This window comes from Trachemys scripta, chromosome 9, assembly GCF_013100865.1.
Source record: "Trachemys scripta elegans isolate TJP31775 chromosome 9, CAS_Tse_1.0, whole genome shotgun sequence".
NCBI classification, from domain to species: Eukaryota; Metazoa; Chordata; order Testudines; family Emydidae; genus Trachemys; species Trachemys scripta.
This window is the reverse complement of record NC_048306.1, coordinates 80,466,010-80,489,188: the sequence shown is the minus strand read 5'-3', so window position 1 is coordinate 80,489,188 and position 23,179 is coordinate 80,466,010. Positions and strand designations below refer to the sequence as shown.

Below are 23,179 nucleotides of genomic sequence, written 5' to 3'. Positions count from 1 at the left end.
CTGAAAAAGATTTGGGGGGTCTTGGTAGATAATCATCTGAACATGAGCTTCCAGAGTGATGCTGTGGCCAAAAGAGCTAATGCAATCCTGGGATGCATGGACAGGGGAATTAGGGTGACCAGATGAGAGGAAGAAAATATAGGGACACCGGCCCAAAAAAAGCCGAGTGCTGCCGGCGGAGCAACACCGCCAAACTGCCGGCGGAGCAAAATATCAGGACGCAGGAAAAACAGCTAAAATGCTGGTCACCCTAAAGGGAATTTCAAGTAGGAATAGAGAGGTTATTTTATGGGATCACAAGTCTATTGTAGGGGGGTTGTGGTATTGTCATCCTTACTTCTGCACTGCCTTCAGAGCTGGGAAGCTGGAGACAGGGTTGGCTCTAGGTTTTTTGCTGCCCCAAGCAAAAAAAATTTTGGCTGTCCCCCCGCCCCTCCCACACACACTGCACCCTCCTGCTGCCCCAGCGCTGGGTCACTGTTAACTCGCTCCCAGGGTGGGTCATTCAGCAGGAATTTTGGATGTGCACAGAACACAGACAGGATTGGTTCTCATATGGTTACAGAACTGCAGTAAAGTGGAACAATTTTCAGCTTGTGTGATTGAAGGCTATCTGGATGCATATTATAAGACTGTCCTACATAAATGAGGAAAAGTTGAGGTGCCTTTATTATTCTTTTGTCCCACTCTTTGTTTCTATGGAGAATTTGCCAATGCAATATCACGGTCTTCCTTTTAAACAAATAAAACTAAAACTTAAAAATAAAATAATAATAATAATAAAAAAAAAGCAATGGCTGTTGAAAATAGCAATTCCAGTCCTAATAACCACTGGGAAGCATTTCTTGCTCAATTTATTCTACTTTTTCTACAGTAAGTTACAGTGGATCAGTATATTTGATTTGGGGGAAATGAAGTAACAGCTGCCCAAACTGAGCTTGAGCACTCCTGAATTTTGAGGGTGTTCAAATCTGGAAGGCAGGTGCTGGATTCCCTTTCTGAATATTAGCTAAATCTGGAAAAGAAAAGTCAATTTCTGCTTCCATGGCTCAGAAGTGTAAATCCTCCTACGTGCCTGGTGCTGTATCTAAAGCTGCCCAGGTCCAGAGCCTCCCCTCCCTTACTTTTCATTTTAAATTCTAGTGGAATCCACGTATCTCCCTTGCTAGGCTTCAGATAGAGAGGTGCAATGTCCATTTAGTCCACCCAATTCTTTCTTTGGGGGAGAGCCCAGGCTGAGGCGGCAGGAGGTGCAGGTGGGGGCCAGAGCTGGGGTGGCAGGGAGTGCGGGTGCAGGGAGGGGAGAAGAGCCCAGGGCTGGGGTGGCAGGAGATGCGGGTGGGGGCCAGAGCTGGGGCGGCAGGGAGTGCGGGTGCAGGGAGGGGAGAAGAGCCCAGGGCTGGAGTGGCAGGAGATGTGGGTGGGGGGAGAGCCCAGGGCTGGGGCAGCAGGGGGTGCGGATGGGGGCCAGAGCTGGGGCAGCAGGGGGTGTGGGCAGGGGAGAGTCCAGGGCTGGGGCAACACGTGGGAGCGGGGGGAGCACTGGGGTGGGGGGGGGTGGCAAAAAACCTAGAGCTGGCTTTGTCCCTACCATTCACAGCAAGCTGCAGCATGAGGTTTCAGTTCCACACTCCTTCCCCATCCCTTTCCCGTTAATTGCGGCCGAGGGAATGCTGGGAAATGTAGTTCTTTCCCTACTCCAGGGCTGGCTCTATAGTCAGGGAGCTAACCAAGGAACTACAGCTCCCAGGGCCCCCTGTTGGTTCTCAGCTCCCATACTGGATTCTTGCGCCCCTGCAAATTTACCGCCCCGAGCACCTGCTTGCTTTGCTGGTGCCTAGAGCCGGCCCTGCCTGGAGAGTGAAGACGTAAGGGTGGCACGGTCTGGGGGTTGGAGGGTCATCTGAAATATTTTCAAAGGGGGTCCCAGCAAAAAAGTTTGAGAACCCCTGATTTAGTTTAACAAAGAGAAGGTTAAGGGGAGACTTGATTACTGTCTATAAATCTAATAACTTGCTCTTCAGACTAGCAGAAAAAAGCTATAACACGATTCTATGGCTGGAAGTTGAGCTAGACATATTCAGACTAGAAATAACACAAACATTTTTAACAATGAGAGTAATTAGTTACTGGAACAATTTACCAATGGCCACTGATAATTTTAAAATCAAGATTGGATGTTTTTCTAAAAGATCTGCTCTAAGAATCATTTTGGATAAATTCTGTGGCCTGTGTAATACAGGAGGTCAGACTAAATTATCTCAGGGATCCCTTCGGGCCTTGGGATCTATGATTTATAGACCAAATCCTTCTCTCTTTACTCATAGTACCCAGATTTCAGTGGGACTACTCAAATGAATAGAATTTGGCCCTATGTGACACTTCTTTTCATCTTAGATGCTCCTTGAGACTAGATGAGTCAAAACCAAGAAGTGACTGCAAATCGAACAGACTCCTTCAATCCAACAGTTTTAATTAAACCTAATTTAGAGCCAGTTTGCTGAGTAGCTAATAAAATCAGTGATTGTCCATGCTTCCGGGACACAGGAGGGTGTTTTGTTTAAAGTCATGCTGCAATACAAGACACACAGCGGAGATGAGAATCTGGTCCTAGACATTTGCATAATGAAAGAATGGGAGCTCAGAGGCCTTTCATCACAGGAAGGAGACAAATCTGTCTTATATTTTAGCTAAGATACTATAGGGGTGTTAAGTTTTACAGGATGAAAGAAAGTGTGAGTAGGAGACTTGCAAAAAATGTTCTTTAGTCAGCATTACAGTAGAGTGCACTGCGTAATGGGATGTGCCATACCACATCTCACATGGTGCCGAGAGGAGACCTTTGAAAAGGAAAAAAATCCCTGCCGAGAGACATTGATGAGATTCTGGAGGAAATCAAGCAGATGTGCCTCACAGCATATTGTTTCCTGTGATTTCCACAGAGAGGAACCTCACAAAAAAGTCTGCATTTTCCAAAGAAGGCTGCTAGGAACAGGAGCACAGCGCTAAAGGCAGCTACCTATGTTTGGCCAGGGAAAGCTGTGTGTACCTGGCGCCTGTGCAAAACCTTCAGTGGGTCACTCTGTGCCTAAGTTTTCACCAAGACACAATTGTCCAGCACAAATATGGCTTTGTGTGTACAATGGCTGCATGCTTTGTGGCTACTGTTTTAGGCATCTGTATTTCAAAATTTGGCCCAATACAATGCAATTCATTCTAACCTGACACAGGGCATCACAAAGTACTGAAAGCTGTTGCACGCACCTCATTGATTCCTCACCGCAACTATTTCCTATGGAGCTTTCAGGCTAAGTAGCCTGTTTCCCTCCCTCCGCCCCCGCATGCTGATGTCATACCTCTGTCTGAGAGTGCCATAGAAAGACCACATGAGGCCTTGTGCATAACAGACCACAGGTTGTTTTTAGAAGAGGGCTTTGGAAGGGTAAATCAGTATCTGAGAACAAAGCATCAGCAGGTGGTGCTAGCGGAAGCCTTGGTGCTCTAATGCCTGTGCACAAAGAAATACATTAGAACAGTTACCAAAAATTGCAGGGATGCAGCCTATAATTTAAGCAGGCTGGAGGCAGAACTAATCCATATACATGTAGCTCAACTTCGGAGCTGTTTTGACAACTCTTTGGTAATACCCCACTTTGATTTTGCCCTATGAGCACTGTTCAACAAAAACTATGTATAGATGGGTAACAATGCATCATGTGCAATCTGCAGAAGAACAATTTATCTGAGCCAGCTGTGGATGTTTTTGTCTTGCACTGGATTACATTGGTTCTCTGATTATACAACTGATGGGGGCCTGAACCTGAATTCCCTGTGGAGGGGGACTTGGAATGCAGGATTGGCCCTTGGACTCTACAAAGCTCAATTATCCTTGCATTCCATAACTAGAAGGGTTGGCCTGGGGCTCATTCCTCACATCTCTGAGCAGTTACTCACATGAGTAGTCCCACTGACTTCAGTGAAACCACTCATGTGAGTAACTGCTTACTGGTATGAGTGAAGAACCCACAATTTGACCTGTCAGTAGCAGAGACCCAAACTATGACTGGCTTGGTATTGGGCAGTAGGTGCACGTTGGGTACAAAGGGCATGAAGAGACACTCAGCACACTCACACAGGAGGCAACCCATAGTTTTGCTGGGGCACAAGTTGTCCCATTAGTACTGTTGAAGGCCTAGAGGGAGCACGTGGATAGAGCAGGGCCATGGCTTTGCTGGCAGGTGTAGCGTGATCCAGAAACCTCTTGATGCCAACTGGCAAAGGGCATAGGGAGTGCATAGGGTTTTACAGGGATCCCCTGGGTTGGATATAAGTATAATAATTCAGTAAAGGGTGGCATATGGCGTCTCTACTGAGAGTTGGTAGCCCATTGGTCATCATAATCATTGCAAAATGTGCGTATGGACAATATTTAAGGCAGTGGTTCTCAAACTTTTTTACTGGTGACCCCTTTCACGTAGCTAGCCTCTGAGTGTGACCCCGTTATAAATTAAAAACTCTTTTTATATATTTAACACCATTATAAATGCTAGAGGAAAAGCAGGGTTTGGGGTGGAGGTTGACAGTTCGCGACCCCCCATGTAATAACCTTGCGACCCCCTGAGGGATCCCGACCCCCAGTTTGAGAACCCCTGATTTAAGGAATTATGTGTCTATACGAAGAGTTATGTTCTGAAGGCAAGTAACCAGGAGGAGACATGCCTTGGACAGGTTCCTTTTAGGCAGGGGGTAACAGATGCTTATCTCCCTGTCTGGTCATTGTGTGCCTCATACTGTGTGCCTGTTTGCATACTAAACCAGATGCTGATTAAGAAATTGCAAAATCTACAAGAAAGGAGTATACAGGGGAAAACAGCCATCATTGGTGGGGAGAGGGATGTGTCCTGTTGATATATAAAGACAATGAATTGTTCTTATATACCTGGGAATACAAACAGACCCTTGGGTTCTTTCACTGAAGAGGCAAACTGACACCATGAGAGACCAGGATCGCATTATGCCAGGCACGTACAAACACAGTGAGAGAGAGTCCCAGCCCCAAAGAGATTACGGTTTAAATACATAAGACAGACGAAGGGTGGGAGGGGAAAATGAGGTCTCGTGAGATTAAGTGACTCAACCAAGGTTAAACAGCAGGTTAGTGATGGAGCTAGGAATAACACATAGGTCTCCTGACTGACTCCCAGTCCATGAACAGAAGATTACAGACAAGGACTTTGGGTGAGCATTGCTTTCTAAGAAGGAAAGTGTCTAGTTAAGAGTGTCTAGGTTCTAGAATAAAGAACAGGAGTATTTGTGGCACCTTAGAGACTAACAAATATATTTCAGCATAAGCTTTCATGGGCTACAGCTCACTTCTTCAGATGCATAGAGTGGAACACACAGACAAAAGATATTTATACATACAAAGAACATGAAAAGGTGGAAGTACGCATACCAATTGTAAGAGGCCAATCAATTGAGATGAGCTATCAGTAGCAGCAGAAAAAAAAACTTTGAAGTGATAATCGAGATGACCCATAGAAGGTGTGAGGAGAACTTAACATGGGGGGGAAAAATTCAATTAGTGTAATGACCCAACCATTCCCAGTCTCTGTTTAGGCCTAAATTAATTGTGTCTAATTTGCATATTAATTTGAGTTCAGCAGTCTCTCTTTGGAGTCTGTTTTTGAAGTTTTTTTGTTGCAAAACTGACACCTTCAAGTCTGTCACTGAGTGATTAGAGAGGTTGATGTGTTCTCCCACTGGTTTCTGAATGTTATGATTCCTGATGTCAGTTTTGTGTCCATTTATTCTTTTGCGTAGAGACTGTCCAGTTTGGCCAATGTACATGGCAGAGGGGCATTGCTGGCACATGATGGCATATATCACATTGGTAGATGTGCAGGTGAACGAGCCCCTGATGGTGTGGCTGACGTGGTTAGGTCCTATGATGGTGTCACTTGAATGGATATGTGGACAGAGCTGGCACCGGGCTTTGTTGCAACGATTGGTTCCTGGGTTAGTGTTTCTGTTGTATGGTGTGCGATTATGATTTCCCAAAATTCTACTTGCCACTACTTGAATATCTATATTTTGTTAAAATAAACTTTTGCTTGTTTTCACTACAAACATATCTCAGTGCTGTGTGCTAAGTGGAGCAGTGATCTGTGATGCAGTGATCTGTGATAGAACTGGGAAGCTGGGGCGTACGGCTTCTTTGGAAGCAGCAAATCTGTGACTACTGTAAGCAACCAGTGGACCAGGGCCTGGACACTCCAAGTAGATTCTCGGAGGGCTTGGGTGTGCCTATTGCTAACCTGCAAAGAGGCAGGTTGTGTAGGCCTAGGGGGAGGGCTTGTGTTGCCTGTGGCCAGTGGAATTGGGAAGCTGACACCTGGCAGGCACAGACACGGCTTCCTCACAAAAGGGCAGGTGTTTGTGAGGTGCCTCACAACGCTTGGTACCCTTAGGAAGCATCAAGACCCTCTACGTACTGTGTTCACCCTGGGACCCCTGCAGTTAATGACTTTCTGTCATGACTTCTTCCACAGCCTTTGGGTGCACAAGGGGTCTCCTTCCTCAGCTCATGATAGAGCTTAAAGGCAGGATTTAACCCAGTGTGCGCTAAACATGCTAACTAGCTCTGTATGCAGTCGGGGAGAGCAGTTTTGGCAACACCTTATGTTGGCAACACCTTATGTTAATGGTCTCCAAATCCTTTCTTACTGTCAGATTTAACAGACAGCTGATTTAAATGAATGCCATTAGGTGATCAGGAACATATGTACTGATGAGGTGCAATTGTGCCAGACACACGCAGCCTTTCCATAGGCCCCCCAGTTGCCAGCACAAGAGTTCCAGGTTAAACAGAAAAAACTGGCAGAGCTAAGAGGATCGTTTTCTTTGGAAGAGAGTCTGCATGCAAAGGAAGGGTAATTTTCACAAGTTCTCACAGCCCTAATCAAGAACAGCTGTTGTCGAGCTAAGTGCTGATGCTTATCTCTTTCCTGGAGGTTAATCTTCAATAAAGCTGTTTTTAAATAATCAGTTAATATTTAATTAATAAGGAATCTTATTAAATTTAAATTCAATGCACATTTAAATCATTGCCATTTACAAGCACAGACACCCTGTCTGACTAAGCTGGACTTGTCCTCTAGGGTACGGATGTAGATCATGCACATTCCAGTGCCAGTCGAAAGGTTACCTAAAAATGATGCAGCATGCCACCCTGGCTCCCACTATGAATGTGGAAAGTGTGCTGCTCAATATGAAAGCAAAGACCCAGGTGTTTGTATGACAGTAGTGTCTGCAGGCCCCTACAGAGACCAGGACCCATTGTGCCAGGCAAGTACAAGACAGTGAGAGAAAGTCCCTGTGCCAGAGATAACACTCTAAATAGACAAGACAGATGAGGAAACAGAGGCCTCGTGAGATGAAAGTGACTCAGCCAAGGTCAAACAGCAGATCACTAGCACAGCTGGGAATAAAACATAAGTCTCCTGACTGCCAGTCTAGGGCCCTACTCACTGGACCACATCGGATGTGCAATTGTGTTGTACCAGCCTATCCACACAACATCTAGCACATTGTCCCACCACCCAAGATGTTCAGCAATTGCTCTATAAACTTACTTCTTGAAAAAAGTTCTACTGCTTTTGTATAGCAAGAGTGCGCAGGGCTAATGGGTCTCACTCTATGCAGCCATCCCCAAGTGGTTCAGATGAAGCCAGACACTCCCTTTAGGCCATCTTTCAAATAAGGGCTAAGATGAAAACTATCACATTTTAAAGCAATCAGGAATATTCAAGGTCCTAAATCTGAACAGTGTGTGTGGAGAAAGAATGCCATTCAGCTCTGCAAATCAACCATTAAATGGCATTGTGGAGTTCCAGGTTTATTGTCCTCAGTGATTTCCACATCAGATATTTGGAGTTTACAAGGAAAATTCTCCCCACCCCACATCTGTCAACCTGGGAGCTGAGTAGTCAAGTTGGGTGTTTTCCTTCTTGCACATGACCAGTACTAAAGGTTCTGCTAACAAAAGACACTTGTGCAACCCCATTTGTCTTCAGTAGATATAAGTAATCGGAGCCTGTTAAGGCATTTTATTGACGGACAAGAAAGAACAGAATCCAGCTCATTTTTAGCTATGTGGGCTCTTCCGTGCTAACAGGAGTAGAAAGCAGTAGGCACTTGGTTTTGTCCCCAATTCTGAATATGCTCAGGAAGCAGATCTGTCAATTAAGATGCCTTTTTGTTTCTCAGAGCAGAAAGTCTCTGAAAAGTCACCAGTAAATACAGCTGAAGAGGTATTTCCAGGTTTAATCATCTGCTAAGAACACCACTCCCTGCCATCTCCTTCTGTGGAAGCACACAGGCCCCTGAACTCTAGCACGGTGTCGTGTGAAAAGCCTCTGATTACAGTGACAGATCACCACGTTTCAAAGGTAAAGTTCCACATATTCTGCTATAATGAAATGTACCAGCACGGCCACCCCATACAGAGCTCAGCAAACTGGCTTTGTATAGGGAATGGGGAGGGCGGGTGGGGGCTAGAGGAAAGTAGAATCCACTCCAATCCACAAGCAGGGACTGGCCCACCTCCAGGGCAACTGCTCTAGCCTGCTATTTTCCTCAGCTGGAAGAATCACCACACAGATCCAGAATGTGCTCGCACAGTAATGGCAGATGCAAGGACTATACTCCTCACCTCCAATTGCTGCTCTGCACAGGGCTACACACAGCTGCCCAGAACCCCGCTCTGATCCTCTTATCCTTGTTCTGCTGCTGCTCAACCCCCACTGCCTGATAGGACCATCACAGCAGTGCTGGCGCCATTCCATGGCCCCTGAGCTGATGGCTAAATGGCACCCTGATGATATCTTATACAGGTCTTTTGTATTTTATTATTTGACATATTCTTCCTTAAATGTCTATCTCCAAGGCTAGGCCGAGGGCTGGGAGAATTCAGTGGTGCTTTCTTTCGGACGTTTGCTAAACATTTTTCTTTTTAATCTAAACCATCGTTTTCCAAGGGAAATAATAAAGAACATGTTTTTCTAGCTAAGTGGGAGTCCGTGCTATGAAAAGAATAAAGATTCTTGTTTGAAAGTCATTCTTCCCCTGCTTCCAGGGCTACCAGAGGAATAAACCAGAAAAACAAATATACAGCAGCTCAGAACTCAGGTTGCTGCCAGAGCCAACTGAAACCGCCATGGTTTTGCGTTCTGCACTAGCTGGCGAAACCATGCTGAAGGCCCCGCCCGTGCTCTCCTTGCCAAGCCGGCTGATTTGCCTCAGCAGAATTGCTCGACTCTGCAGTTCTCAGGGAGGCAGACTGGTGATCCCACAACAGCTTGATCCCCTTTAAATGCAGGCTTACAGTTTCAAGTGACCAGTGATTTTAAGTGCCTCCATTTTGGGGTGTTCGAGTTGAGGCACCTTATAGGGGTTTGACTTGCGGAGGGTAGATGTTTAGTAATGTCTAAAAACCAGGACTCTTTAAAGTGTCTCAAGCTAGGCACCCAAAATTTCCAGCCACTTTTGGAATATTTAGGGCCCAAACTGGAATTATGTATTTATTTGTAGGGGACCAACTGAGAAGAAGGCCCCTTTGTGTTAAGCACTCTCCGAACAGTAGTAGACAGTCCCTGCTAGATTAAATATGAAAATGAATACAATCCACACAGTAGCCTGTGTTAATTTTAGATTAGTTTCAGTTTTTTATGCTGTCTTCACATTTTGTTTCTGACATGTCAATGATTTCTGTAGTGAGAACACACAACACAGCACTCAAGGTCTCCTGGGGAAGAAGCTGGAGGTTTTGGCAGCTGGAGGTTCAGAAGGGGGGTGAGATTTGGGTACCTGGAGAGGCAGTTTGGGATAAGCACGTTAGTGGGATGTTTCTGCTCAAAGGATCATCACTGAAATAGTTAAACTGTCATCTTTAGGTTTCAGAGTCAATCCACTGAGATGAATGTGGCAAATTCACATAACCGAGCTATTGTTTCAAGTTGTCTGCAGACTCAGGAAAACGACACTGCACCAACAACAACGGCTACCCCCTGATACTTGACACTGCACCAGTTATATTCGGTTTTCATTGTCAAGGTTCTTTGTCGCCATATGGGTAGAAAATTTGCTTTTCTAAAATGAAAGCGCAGTTTCTGGAGCCCAGTGCTGCAGCCAGGTGTGGATTTCATGAGACCTGACCATGATTTTGAATGGGTATAATCAGGGGCGGCTCTATGTATTTTGCCACCCCAAGCATGGCAGTCAGGCGGCTTTTGGCGGCATGCCTGCGGGAGGTCCACTGGTCCCACGGATTTGGTGACATGCCTGTGGGAGGTCCGCTGGTCCCGCGGCTTCGGCGTACCCGCGGCCAAATTGCCGCCGAAGCCGCGGGACCGGCGGACCTCCCACAGGCTTGCCACCGAAGGGAGCCTGACTGCCGCCCCCTGCGGCTTGCCGCCCCAGGCACGTGCTTGGTGTGCTGGTGCCTGGAGCCACCCCTGGGTATAATTTGGCAAAATGAGCCCTCCCAACCTCCCCCTTCTACCCAGGGCCAGCGCAACCCATTAGGCGACGTAGGTGGTCGCCTAGGGTGCTACAATTTGGGGGGTGGCAACCGCGGTGGTATTTCGGCGACGGGACCTTCCTCTGCCTCTGTGGGGGGCGGCATTTCGGGGCGGGACTTTCCGCCGCCTAGGGCGGCAGAAAAGCTGGCAGTGCTCCTGCTTCTACGTAAATTAACAATGGATACACCAAACACTTCAAAGAAACTTGCTCTCCAGTATACAATGGAACTGTGGTTTAAGTTTAATTTCAGGCTTCATGGCTGATATTTAAACTTCTTCACAGGCTGTTTTCTTTCCTTCCTTTTGGAAATGAGCAGGTTTTCCTAAGAAGAAAGCCCCAAGGCTTTATAGCGGAGAGCTGGGCACACACTTTGCCAAGCAACTCCTAGGAGGGGCCGAGCATCCTGGCTCAGCATTTCCCACAAGCAAGATGCTGGTGCCTGATCTTCCACTATTGAAGTCCATGGGGAAGAAAGTCTCATCTGAAACTCCGTTTTATTTGTCGCGGGACCACTAATATTTTATTTGATAGGAATAAATTGTAACCAGTCCATGGGCAAGTACTGAGCTGCTGCTTCCCTACAATTAATTAGTTCCAGCTCACGACATCAGGCTTCCTAAGAGCCCACCCACATACATCTGCGTATGGATTCAATTTCCCTTTGCAAAATGTCCAGAGGAGGTGCCCTTAATCCCCATTTAAATATCCATGGCCACATCCTGTCTTTTCCCAATAAACAAAGTCACTTGAGTTGCCTGTCTGATCACTTTAAAGGTGAGTACAGGTCAGCTTGCTTTGGAGAACGGGCTGTAAATTATACATATAAATCACTGAACTGTAGAAGAGCACTCATCTGGATCAGGAATAACTCATAAGATTTTTATAGAGAAATGTCATGACTCATTTACTAGTTGGAATCCTTGAAATTATTACTGCCAGAAGAGATGTAATGCTAATGGATGTAATAGCCCACCTTAATTGATTAGTCTCGTTATAGTTGGTATGGCAACACCCATTTTTTCATGTTCTCTGTGTGTGTATATCTTCCTACCGTATTTTCCACCTCATGCATCCGATGAAGTGGGTTTTAGCCCATGAAAGCTTATGCCCAAATACATGTGTTAGTCTCTAAGGTGCCACAAGGACTCCTTTTTGCTGATACAGACTAACACGGCTACCACTCTGAAACCTGTAATTTACACCGATGCTCAACCCATCCGGCACATTCTATGCGTAGAGATAAAAGGCTAGCTTCACCCTGGGTGTTAACTTGGGGCCACACCACTGAAGTCACAACCCATTGTGTTGGGATGTATTTGGCCCAAGATGTGAAGTCATAGCATAGGTGCTGCAAATGGGTTCAGATGTACTATTTAGCTAAAAGGTAGAGAAATCTCTCCATAGTTTGCCCCTCATCCAACAACCCCTAGAGAGAGGCTATGGGGGAGGTACAGCCAGCGGCGTATCATCGCCAAGGCCAACAAGGCCTAGGCCTAGGGCGGCAAATTTTCAGGGGTGGCAAATTTAAAATAGCAGCCCAGCATTTTTGTAATCACGGCATTGCGCGCTGCGATTCTACCAATCATGATAGCGCTTATTGAAACCACCAATGACGGCACGACGGAAAAGCCATTTAGTAAGCAACATACTCGGGACTGGAGTCACGATGACAATCCTGAGTGTTAATTAACAATATGACTGGAAGAAAGAAATTAAGCGGTGCTCAGTTAAAAAAAATACTATACAGAAGAAAGAAAGGGAAAATGAAATGATAGCAAAAATGCGCAAAATTGATTCCTTTGTTGTATCAGTTAATGCCGACAGTGAGACAGGAAAAAAAGTTGAAAGAAGTAGTGAAGTAAAAAGTGAAAATATTGATGTGTATAAAGTCCATATTAAAACTAATGAAGAAATTCCAGCTGCGGTTAGTGTTGAAGAAAATGTTCCAAATACTAGTGTATCAGAGACTACCGAGAATCCTGTTGATCTGGATATCTTTGACAATACTGAAGAGATTTGCGAATCACGTCAATCAGAAATTCAATCTGATATTGGAATATCTACCATAAGTGACGACCCGGCCCAATGGATATTGAATGATGCTACCATTGAAAAGGATTGTAGCAGTGGTAAAGAAACTTTCAAGCAGAGGACTTGCATTTAGAGGTAAGGTGGAAAAATTTGGATCACCTTATAATGGCAATTACATGATGGCCCTTGAGCTTCTCGCAGAATTCGACCCGTTTTTAGCAAGTCACATTGCACGTTATGGAAATGAAGGTCGAGGTAACGTATCTTATCTTTCATCCTATACATATAATGAATTTATAAAACTGATGGCTTCAAAATGTGATCTCAATCATTATTAAAGAAGTAAAAGAAGCCAAATATTTCTCGATAAGCGTTGACTCAACTCCCGACATATCTCATGTTGATCAATTGGCTTTTATACTGAGATATGTAAACGATGATGGCATACCAGTAGAGAGGGGGTTTCTTTGTTTTTTACCAAATACTGGCCACAAATCAGAACAGTTAGCTGATGCTGTACTTTCAACTTTGATTTGTTATGGATTAGATATCGCAAACTGCCTTGGCCAATCGTACGACAATGCCACTAACATGTCTGGTGTATATAGCGGGTTGCAAGCAAGAATTAAGAATATAAATCCTTATGCTGTGTATGTGCCTTGTACTGTGCATTCTTTAAATCTGGTTGGAGTATGTGCAGCAGAAAGTTGTCAAGAAGCATGTTCATTTTTCTCAACTGTCCAACATCTTTATTCATTTTTTTCTGCCTCTACTCACCGGTGGGAGATTTTACTATCTAATTTGAAGCCAGGCAGTAAAGTAATAAAAAGACTTTCTGAGACTCGCTGGTCATCTCGAGTGGAAGCTTGTCATAATTTGAGTGAAAACTGGAATGTTATAATTAAAGCCTTACAAAAAATGAAGGAAGATGCTACTGAGAAACCTGTTACACGTAATGAAGCTGCAGGCCTGCAGCGAAAACTCAATCGACTTGAGGCAGCTTTTATGGCTGTATTTTGGAGCTCACTCTTGGAAAGATTTCATATAACTAGCCAAAAATTGCAAAATGTTTATATTGATATACAGACAGTTGTAGAACTCTACAATTCACTAATAGGATACATTAACTCGATACGGGACTTGTTTGATATGTACTGTGACAAAGTTCCTCCTCTATCTTGGTGGGTCCTGCGCTTATTGGCGGATTTTCTTGCCTTAGAGGTTCACCATGTGGGTTGGGGAACAGCGCAGAGACCTTCCCCTCTGGAAGAACCCACAGTCCAGGTCAATTGGGAGGTTTGGGTGGAACACGGGCCCACCCTCTACTCCGGGTTCCAGCCCAGGGCCCTGTGGACTGCAGCTCTCTATAGTGCCTCCTGTAACAGCTGCATGACAGCTACAACTCCCTGGGCTACTTCCCCATGGCCTCCTCCAAACACCTTCCTTATTCTCACCACAGGACCTTCCTCCTGGTGTCTGATAACGCTAGTGCTCCTCAGTCGTCCAGCAGCACACCCTCTCACTGTCAGCTCCTTGTGCCTCTTGCTCCCAGCTCCTCACACTCACACCACAAACTGAAGTGAGCTCCTTTTTAAAACCCAGGTGCCCTGATTAGCCTGCCTTAATTGATTCTAGCAGTTTCTTCTTAATTGGCTCCATGTGTCCTAATTAGCCTATCTGCCTTAACTGGTTCTAGCGGGTTCCTGATTACTCTAGTGCAGCCCCTGCTCTGGTCACTTAGGGAACAGAAAACTACTCATCCAGTGACCAGTATATTTGCCCTCTACCAGACTCCTGTACCCCACTGGTCTGGTTCTGTCACAGTACGAAGAGAAAGCCAAAGAAAAATCTGAAATTGAAGACTACGAATTTGACACAAAGCGAAAAAAACGGCGTAAACTGCAAGCTGAGGAGACACGTGAAGTTGAAGTGGAAATGTGTGGTAGAGATAAATTTAAAGTAGATACCTTTTTAACAATACTAGGCCTTGTATGTTCTGAACTGAAACGCAGAAGTAATGCGTATCAAGAAATTTATAGCAGATTTCAGTTTCTCTCTAACATTACCAATACTTCAACAGCAGATATAACAGTTCATGCTAAAAAATTATAGCTATGCTACCAAGGAGATTTAGAAGAATCATTTGTGAATGAGTGTCTACATTTTCGATCGTATTTGGAAGGTGTCGAAATTCCTGAAAATGAAAAGAAGTCAATTATAAGATATTGCAGCCTTCTTCGAAATCGAAACATTCATTCAGTATATCCAATCTTGATATTGCCTTCCGAACGTTCGTTTGCATACCTGCTACAAACTGTTCAGCAGAACGATCATTTTCGGCTTTAAAAAGGGTGGAAAACTACTTGAGGGCTAATATCAGTGAAGAAAAATTAAATTCCCTTTCTCTCCTGACAATTGAAAAGGATCTAACAACTTCTCTGGATTATACAGAATTAATTAATAAGTTTGCTGCTCAAAGGTGTAGACGTAAACAAATGTAATTACTTACTACTCAAATACTTTTATTTCTTTCATTGTATCTACATAAAATAAAAAAAATAAATATTTGATATACACTGGACCCCCGCTTGAACGCGGCGTTTTGAATCCATGTGTGCGGTTCCACGCTATACAGACTAAAACTAAAAAAACTAAAACAAGTTCATATGGGGCCAGCCGCCGGGGGCAGCAATTATTTCAGGGCCTAGGGGTGGCAAAATCATTAATCCGCCACTGGGTACAGCATATGTGAGATTAGATTCCCTTCCCTAGGGTGGAGCAGGGGGAGGAAGAATCATACAAAAGGGTCTTCCCAGGAGGGGAAAGAGAGCAGCAGCAAAGATATCCCTTCAGTACGGGGCCCTGCTGTCCTTGCTGTTATATGAGGTGAGGGGGAAGAGGATTAGGAGAAGGAGAAATTTGTTAGTGAATGTTGTGTTCTTCAAAAACTTTCTACGCCATCTTTGTTATATTAAATCATGGGACTTTTTAGGGCTAATTGTTTTTAAATGCTTCTAATTTTGCACTCCTAAGCAACTGCAGGTGCAATTGTAGTGAGCCCAAATTGCAACCTAGATAACTCTTTGTACCTAAACATGCATTAGATATCTTACTCCCACTTCAATATCTAGTCAGTTGTTTCATTTAACCCCGGTCTTTAAAAAGAAACGGAAAATCAATAAAATGTCCAGTGTAAAAAGTGTATGTAAGGAATCATAATTTCTTGCAGCCCAATTACTGAGGCCAGCTGGTAATACATGAATGCCAGAAAATGAAAGTGACCAAACAAAAGTGAAATTGATTCACTATCCAAATTGAGTGTATATGCACATTATAACAGCATAAACAATAAGAGGAATAGTGAATTAGATTTAAATTGGTTTATTAATAATCCATGTAGTGATACTAGTAGAAATTTAAACAAAAGAAAAGTGTATGAATGTTGGCATGATTGTGTTCCACTAAATCACAACAAGGCCAGAGAATCTTGATAGTTAACTTTAAGGCAAAATTTTCCACTCAGATCTGCACAGTGGATCTGGACTCTACTATTCAGCTCTTCCTATATATATGTATGTATGTACAGGAAGGGAGAACTACAGATCATAATCAAAATGTGCCTGGGGATCTGAAAGGAGAATTGTCTATAGCTTACTTGTAATAATATTAGGTGTTATGTTGTCATGGTGACGTTATAAACACAAGTCCCTAGACCTCTGGCTCACATTGCAAAGTTAACACACACACACACACACACACACACACAAAGGCGGGGAGGGGATATTTCTAAGGTTAACACCAGTAAATTCATGCTTTTAAATGCTCCCTGCATATAAAGTTTACTAGAATTTGAGCAACTTTTTGAATATATTAATTTCACTGGGCAATTTGGGTGCTGTATAAGTGACAAAGCACAGCTTTTTAATTGGCCATAATAGTTCAACAGTTTAGATCAAAGATCAGAAAGCATGGGTGTGTAAGTGCAAAGATTCACCTGAGTACATGCCAATAATAAATCCATAAAATGTTAATCTATCAACCAGCATTATCCTATGAGGATTTAACCATATTTTTTAAAAAGTTAAACACTGATATTAAAGCTCCCACATTTGATTTATTGAACACAGACTAGCCAAGTTCTGCCTCACATGCAAACTCCATTAGCATCAGTGAGAACTGAAGGTGTATATCAGAGGACAAGAATAACAGCTGCTAGGTTATATCCACCACCATCATGTACTTACATGACCCTCATCTCCGTAGCATCTGAGCACAGGGTTTAACTTACCCAGTCCCAATACTTTCTGGTCATAGGGAAAGAAGAGGACCCTTGAACAAGAGTTGCCTTTGCTGGCTGTTGGTGCAGCCAGCTGTCCACGTTTTGCCCCATAGTGAGGCATGGCGGTTTGACCAATTCCCCAGCTTGGGAAACACTGCCAGAAAGCGCAGAGGCTGCTGAGGAGCAGTGTAGGGCCAGCAAGCGTCTGCCTGCTCTTCTAACAGGGAATCTCCTTTTCCCCTGCGGCAGCACTTTTTAAAGGGCTGAAACAGAAAGAACCTGTTCCTGATTGGTGGCCATGATTGGGGTTGAGACATAGCATGGAAAAGGCAAGCTAGGCTGCTTGCCAGCTGTGTGAGATGAATGGATGGTAGGAGTGTAAGGATTGAGCTCCTATGAAATCCTCACGGGCGCAGACTATACAAGTCCCTGCAGAGAAGTTGTCGGGGTGAAACTAACTTGGTGCCAGCTGGGAGAAATTATCAAGACTTATCTTGACCTAATTCCACAAATAAGTACAATTGTCACGTCCTAATGGTTGTTTGAAGCCTGATACCAGAATGTATCAGTGCAAGACTGGAATTTGACTTTTCTTATGACTGTGGATCACCTAACGTTCACCCAGAGACCCTGTGTTCTTTTAGCCCTGAGAACTTGTAGGGTTCATTTGTTTTGGGATTCTTGACCAAACCCTAGTGACCCTGCACTCTGCAATAATCACAGTATTAGGCATCAGTCTCATTTGACACATTTGTTCCTGAAGGCAAGGCTTGCTCACTATGCTAAACAGACACATCCCCAATGCCCGAGATGGAAGTGCGCAGACCAGCAATCTTACAGCTTGTGCTTTACCAATATGCTAAGGAATGTGAACTGTTCACACATGGCAAGAGCTACACAGGCAATCTAAACAATGCAGCAGCATGAATATCCAGGTGACCTGTGACTATAAGCTGAAACATCTCGTTGCCAAATCCCCAGATCCAGCAATAAGACACACAGTCATCTGGCCATGTATGTGCAAAGCACACTGGAGGATCCTGAGCATAAAGAAGTGTCCCAGTCAAAACCACTGTTTCCTCTGTGATAGTTAAGTAATGCCAACTGGTGGGGACACTCCACCAGTCATGGAAAGGACAGACTGGTGGGGAAAAGATCTTTCCAGTGGTTGTGTTCACTTCAGAATCCCTGAGAAGAATGATTGACAGGATTAATCTTGGCTTTCGAGGCCATGCATACTATAAAAAGCACTACAATGATTTGCGATGTGCTAGATTAGGGTTAGAGTTTCAGGAGAAGTGAAGTGAGCTTTACCCTGCCTCTTTCTAGTGCTTCAGAACACCTCGCTTACTGCTTGTCCTCAAGATGTTTGCACAAGAGATGGAAGGATCAAGGCTATACACAGAAGTCTCAGATTTCCTTTCATCTGCTAAGCAAGATTTATTCAGGAAGGCGATGCCAAGCCTATGACTAAGAACTGAAGCAGAAGTAAAAGTAGATGCAGGGGAAGTATATGTTTGGCACCATGAGGAGTCAAGCTGACTTCTTCTTGTAGTAGCAGCACACATCTTCAGCAAGGGCTGTTCACAGTCCAGACCTGCCCTCCTGCTCCCTCTCCAAATCCACCTTCAGGGTGGAGTTTAACAAGCCATATACATGCAACCCAGCGAGTCAGCTGTAGTCACTGACCATCTCCCAGCAGGACCAATACCTGTGAGCAGGGGAATAGATAGAAGAACACGGACACCCTGTCATACTGGAATTCTTAGTCCTAGAGCCTAATTCTGACCTCCACTGTTGTTTATGACCCAGTTAAATATCTGATTGTATGTGGCACAAACAGTGTTAATAATAAATAAATTTGCTCATCTCTGTCCAAATTCACATCAATGCATGTATTAGAGTGTCTCAGTTCAGCTGGCTCAGAATATGGGAAGAGCCAAAGGAATGACTGACTGTGTTTATAGCCTTGGTGACCATGAAATAAAAGGCAGCATGTTTGCTGCTATGCAGTGTGGTGTTCTCAGCCTGCTCCTGTGACACATCTCTATGGACGGCTTTGCCATTGTGAAGGATGAACATTTGTCAAGGCTGTTATAAGAATCAGACATTCATGATTATCTTCATTTTCCCCCCTGTAGTGTCCATGGTTTCCCACATTGAGACTGGGCCCTTGAGACACAGCTGGTGTGCTTTGCTAGACGGAACACGAACTATGAAAAGCACTCTGTCAAATGCAGTATTAAAAGAAATCAGAAGTGAGCACAGGTCCACATTCACAAATCTAACAGTACACTCTGTCCTTAGATTCACAGCAACTTTGCAACTTTGAATAGATACTTCAGTTGCTGCAAAACAGATCCTTTTTGTGTTCACAGGAGATGCCATGATAACCACCAGGAAGACCGAAGTCCCCTGTTAATCCATAAGCATCTACGTGTGATGGAATTGGAGCTCCTCTGTAATAATTTATGAATGTTGTGTATTGACTTGGTTATTGGGATGTCTGCTGCATTAATTTATTTTTAGTTTAATAGGAGGCACAAACAAGAAGGAAGGGAAGAAGAATGGTTCAGGATAAGTCACTTTTCAACAAACACTGAAGGGGTGAACTGGTTTTGACAGCAGGGCCAAGGCCCGGGAGCCAGAAAATCAAAAGAACTCTAGCAGTTTAAAAAGGGACTCCCTCTCAAGAGGAAGGGGGCTGCTCAGGGAATTGTTTGGGGGGGGGACTGTACCAAAGACACCCTTTGGGTGTCTGGAGAAGGTAGGCCTGCATAGGTTACCATCAGAGCATGATAACACTTTAGGTAAGATAGGCATGCTTGTAGATGGTTGGTTGTTTTAAAATCCTCTCTCTCTAAATGCTTTGGTCCTCCTGTTCAAATAAATGATGCTTTGGTTTAAGAAGGCTGTCTGATCACCATATATCACTGGTCAGACTCCCAAAGGGAAGAACTATGGGTGCGTGAACACAGCTGGGTAAGAAAGGTAGATATACAGTGTGCTGTAGCTCAGAACTCTGTCTAAGAGTGGGAGAATTGTGGAATTCCACCCACGGAGAGGTAAAGGCACAAGGCCTGTTACCTGAGCGGCACACTCAGAGAGACCACAAAGGGGACAGAGGTGCAGCTAGTCCTGCAACTGTGACACTCTGCACCACAGACAACAGAAGTGTAAGCTTTCCCACACCACTTCGGCAACGTGCCTCAAACTTGACTTGGAAGGACCATCTCTAAGGGTCAAAGGGTAGTTTATTGGTCAAGCCCATCCAATTCTTGACCTCTCCGCTGAGACTGCCAACAGAACTGTCACTTGTGGTGATAGATTCATGATGTCAAGAATTGGGACCCTGGCCAACAAGATGTGTAACACAGATTGTGGCCCTACTGGAGTCAATAGCACAATTCCCACTGGCCAGGTCAGCTGACTCAGGCTTAGGGGCTCAGGCTGCAGGGGTATAAAATTGCAGTGTAGATGTCCAGACCTGAGCTGGAGCCCAGGCTCTGGGACCCCTAAGGGGTAAACACAGCTTCAAGCCTAATCCCCCTTCTATCAACACACAAATTGCGCTAACCCAGGGCTTGGACCCAGCCCGGACCCCACAGAGTCTGAATCAAACCAGTATCCAGAGTTCAATCCCTATTGCTTTGCAGTGTGGACACAGCCCCACTGGACTCGTGCGCTGGGAGTCCACCAAAAGTATTCCACAATCTTGCAAGCTGACTTTCTTTGTCCTCTGGACAGTCATGTTTGGTGGACAGTCAAGTTTTCCCACATTGCACCATGAACTAAAGAATAAAGAAAAGAACAGCCACATTTTGGGAAGGGACTAGGAAGTCTGGGATATGGATGGTTAGACTCAAGCCCACATAATGCAGTGTAGACATTGGAGTCCCAAGTTGGGACCCAGGATTCAATAATTCCTAACCTAGAGTTATAAATGAGTGTAGATGCTCAAGTCCTAGGCTAGCAAACCCAGGATCTGCTAACTCATTTTCTACAAATCCTGGGCTTACATTGCAGTGTAGACATGCCCTAATTAATGTGAGCTGGGTTTGAACTCCCAGCCTACCACTGAGACACTCAATACCCAGAAATCATTGGATTTTACTTGCATGTATTGCTTCCCACTAATTCTGTAACTGCGTAAGCAATGAAAGCTATTGAAAGAGAGGATCATGTTACCCAAGTACACATTGTGCTTGAAGAGTGCATAAATATAAGCCTATTTATTTCAACATATTTTAATATCTGGGTTTTTTAGTTGACATTTTCCAGAGACATCTGAAACAGGATACAGTTAGATTAATAAAAGACCTACTTTTCCCTCCATCCTAGTTGGCAAGTGAGCTCCGATCCAGAAGTTCCTTACCCAACAATATTCTTCTTATGGCTGAAATAGCACTGTTTACATGGTTGTCACAGTGTTAGAGGATTCTGTCATCACAAATCTGCTTCAAGCCTGCAACACAGGAAATGCACTTTCCTGAAGATGGGAAAGATTTTCTTCTGTCAGTTGGAATAAAGTGGTAACTGGAATATAAATAACTGATTATTTTTGAACATTTGACAGTCTGTTTTCCCCTTCTCTTTTGGCCTCCTGCATGTTGTCTTGAGCAGGAAGAAGTGCCTTCTGAAGCTGGTTTTCACAAGGAGACATTGTTTACTGCTGTAGATTAGTGAAGCTAAATAATTGGTCACTAGTAACATGCGAAGATCCAGATTCTGATCTGATTTCTTCTAGACTTACACCTGTGAAACAGCATTCACTTAACTGGACTTAGTCCTCAGTTCATGTGGCAGGGGCATTCTCCACTCCTGCCTCTTTCCAGACAAATAAATCATTCGGAGATCTTCAGGTAAAACACGCAGTGATTTAGTTACAAAGTGAATTCCTACCAACTTTACAGGTTGTGCAGGAGCGTTAACAGTTTCCTTGGCCTGGAAGGCTCCTTAGCCCAGCAGGGGAGAGTTCTCCTGTGTGTTCTTGACCCTACAGCTCTTCCACTTTCTCGCTCCCCCATTTGCACTTCCTTCCTGTGCCTTTGTACCTTCTGAGTTAATGAAGTAATTAGCTTTTAACTTTCTCCAGCCGATCTTCAATCTACCAGTTTGGCACAGTTCCCACATTCAGGAATGTACCTGGCAACTAACTGAAGTTGCATTGATCAGAGTGCTGGATTAGCGGCCATTGCCCAGCACCCCGTCACAATTGCATCGAAGCAAACCAAACAGAATCTGGTCCAGAGTTTTTGCATTTTCAGGGTGCGGTTAATTCTCAGCAAATGGACCCAAATTTTTATACCAAAATTGGGTAAAAATATCAATACATTGGAGTTATGCACAGGGCTGGACAAGAAAGGTAATTTTGGGAATGGAGAGGCAGGGAATTTTTATGTATTTATTGGTTTTATGATAAACAACAAAACCTTTGGTTCCTCTCTTTTTTTCCTCCCCCAATCTTTCCCAGTAGCAAAACATTTCAGTTTTTGATTTTTTTTTAAATACTGTGTGGAAAGTTTTCATTTAATTCAAAAAGCCATTTTCTATTGAAAAAAGTTCTGATGGAAATTTTCCCCCTGCTTACAAAGTATCTTTTAGCTGATGATATCAAAGTGCTTCCTTAATATTATGTGGCAGAGCCCCCTTGGAAGAGCAGGATCTCCAAGGGATGCCAACACACACAAATTTATCACAACTCTCACAATATTTGGTATTTTTCTTAAAGCCCCAGTTTCCATAGTAACAATGAGTGTATGGAGAGGGGTGGGGGGGCGGGGTTTAAAATCAAAAAAGTCCTTGATCAATGTGTACATTGTTCTCAGCTATGTCTACCCACTGTCACCTTGTTTTCTTCATGGGCAATAAAATGGACACCACACAAAGTCAAAATACTTACGCTGAATCATAGCATTAGCCCAAGCATTTCATCTCACAGGCTTGTTCTGTAACTTCTTTCAGGGGTTCATTTCTGTTTCCCTTGAATTACGTATCTCAGCCATTATATACTGCTCTTCTTATTGTGTGAAAACTCCACGGCACTCACTGGAAGAGCTACCCAGGGCAAACTCGTCAGGAAGTCACTCATGTCTGTCTATGCTCTCGCTTACCCCATGAATGCCTCCAACACTCACTGCACTGAATTTAGAAATGGCGTGCAAGATAACAGTGGCTGTTTTAATTTACAAGCAGGCTGCAATAGCCCACAGCTGGGCTCTCTATGCATGAATCCTCCCGCCATCCCCAAGTCCCTTCAAATGATTTGCTCCCTGACATGCCTCTGGC

The 23,179-nt window shown here is 44.2% G+C and overlaps 1 long non-coding RNA gene across 2 annotated transcripts in view; it reads left to right on the top strand.

The window, feature by feature from the left end:
• The window catches only part of LOC117883385, a 54,505-nt gene extending 34,704 nt beyond the window's left edge, over positions 1 to 19,801 (top strand). For both annotated transcript variants that reach the window (XR_004647246.1, XR_004647247.1), the window contains 2 exons: positions 8,269 to 8,450; positions 19,270 to 19,801. This is a non-coding gene — a long non-coding RNA (uncharacterized LOC117883385). The remainder of the gene's footprint in view (positions 1 to 8,268; positions 8,451 to 19,269) is intronic.
• Positions 19,802 to 23,179: the final 3,378 nt, after the last annotated feature.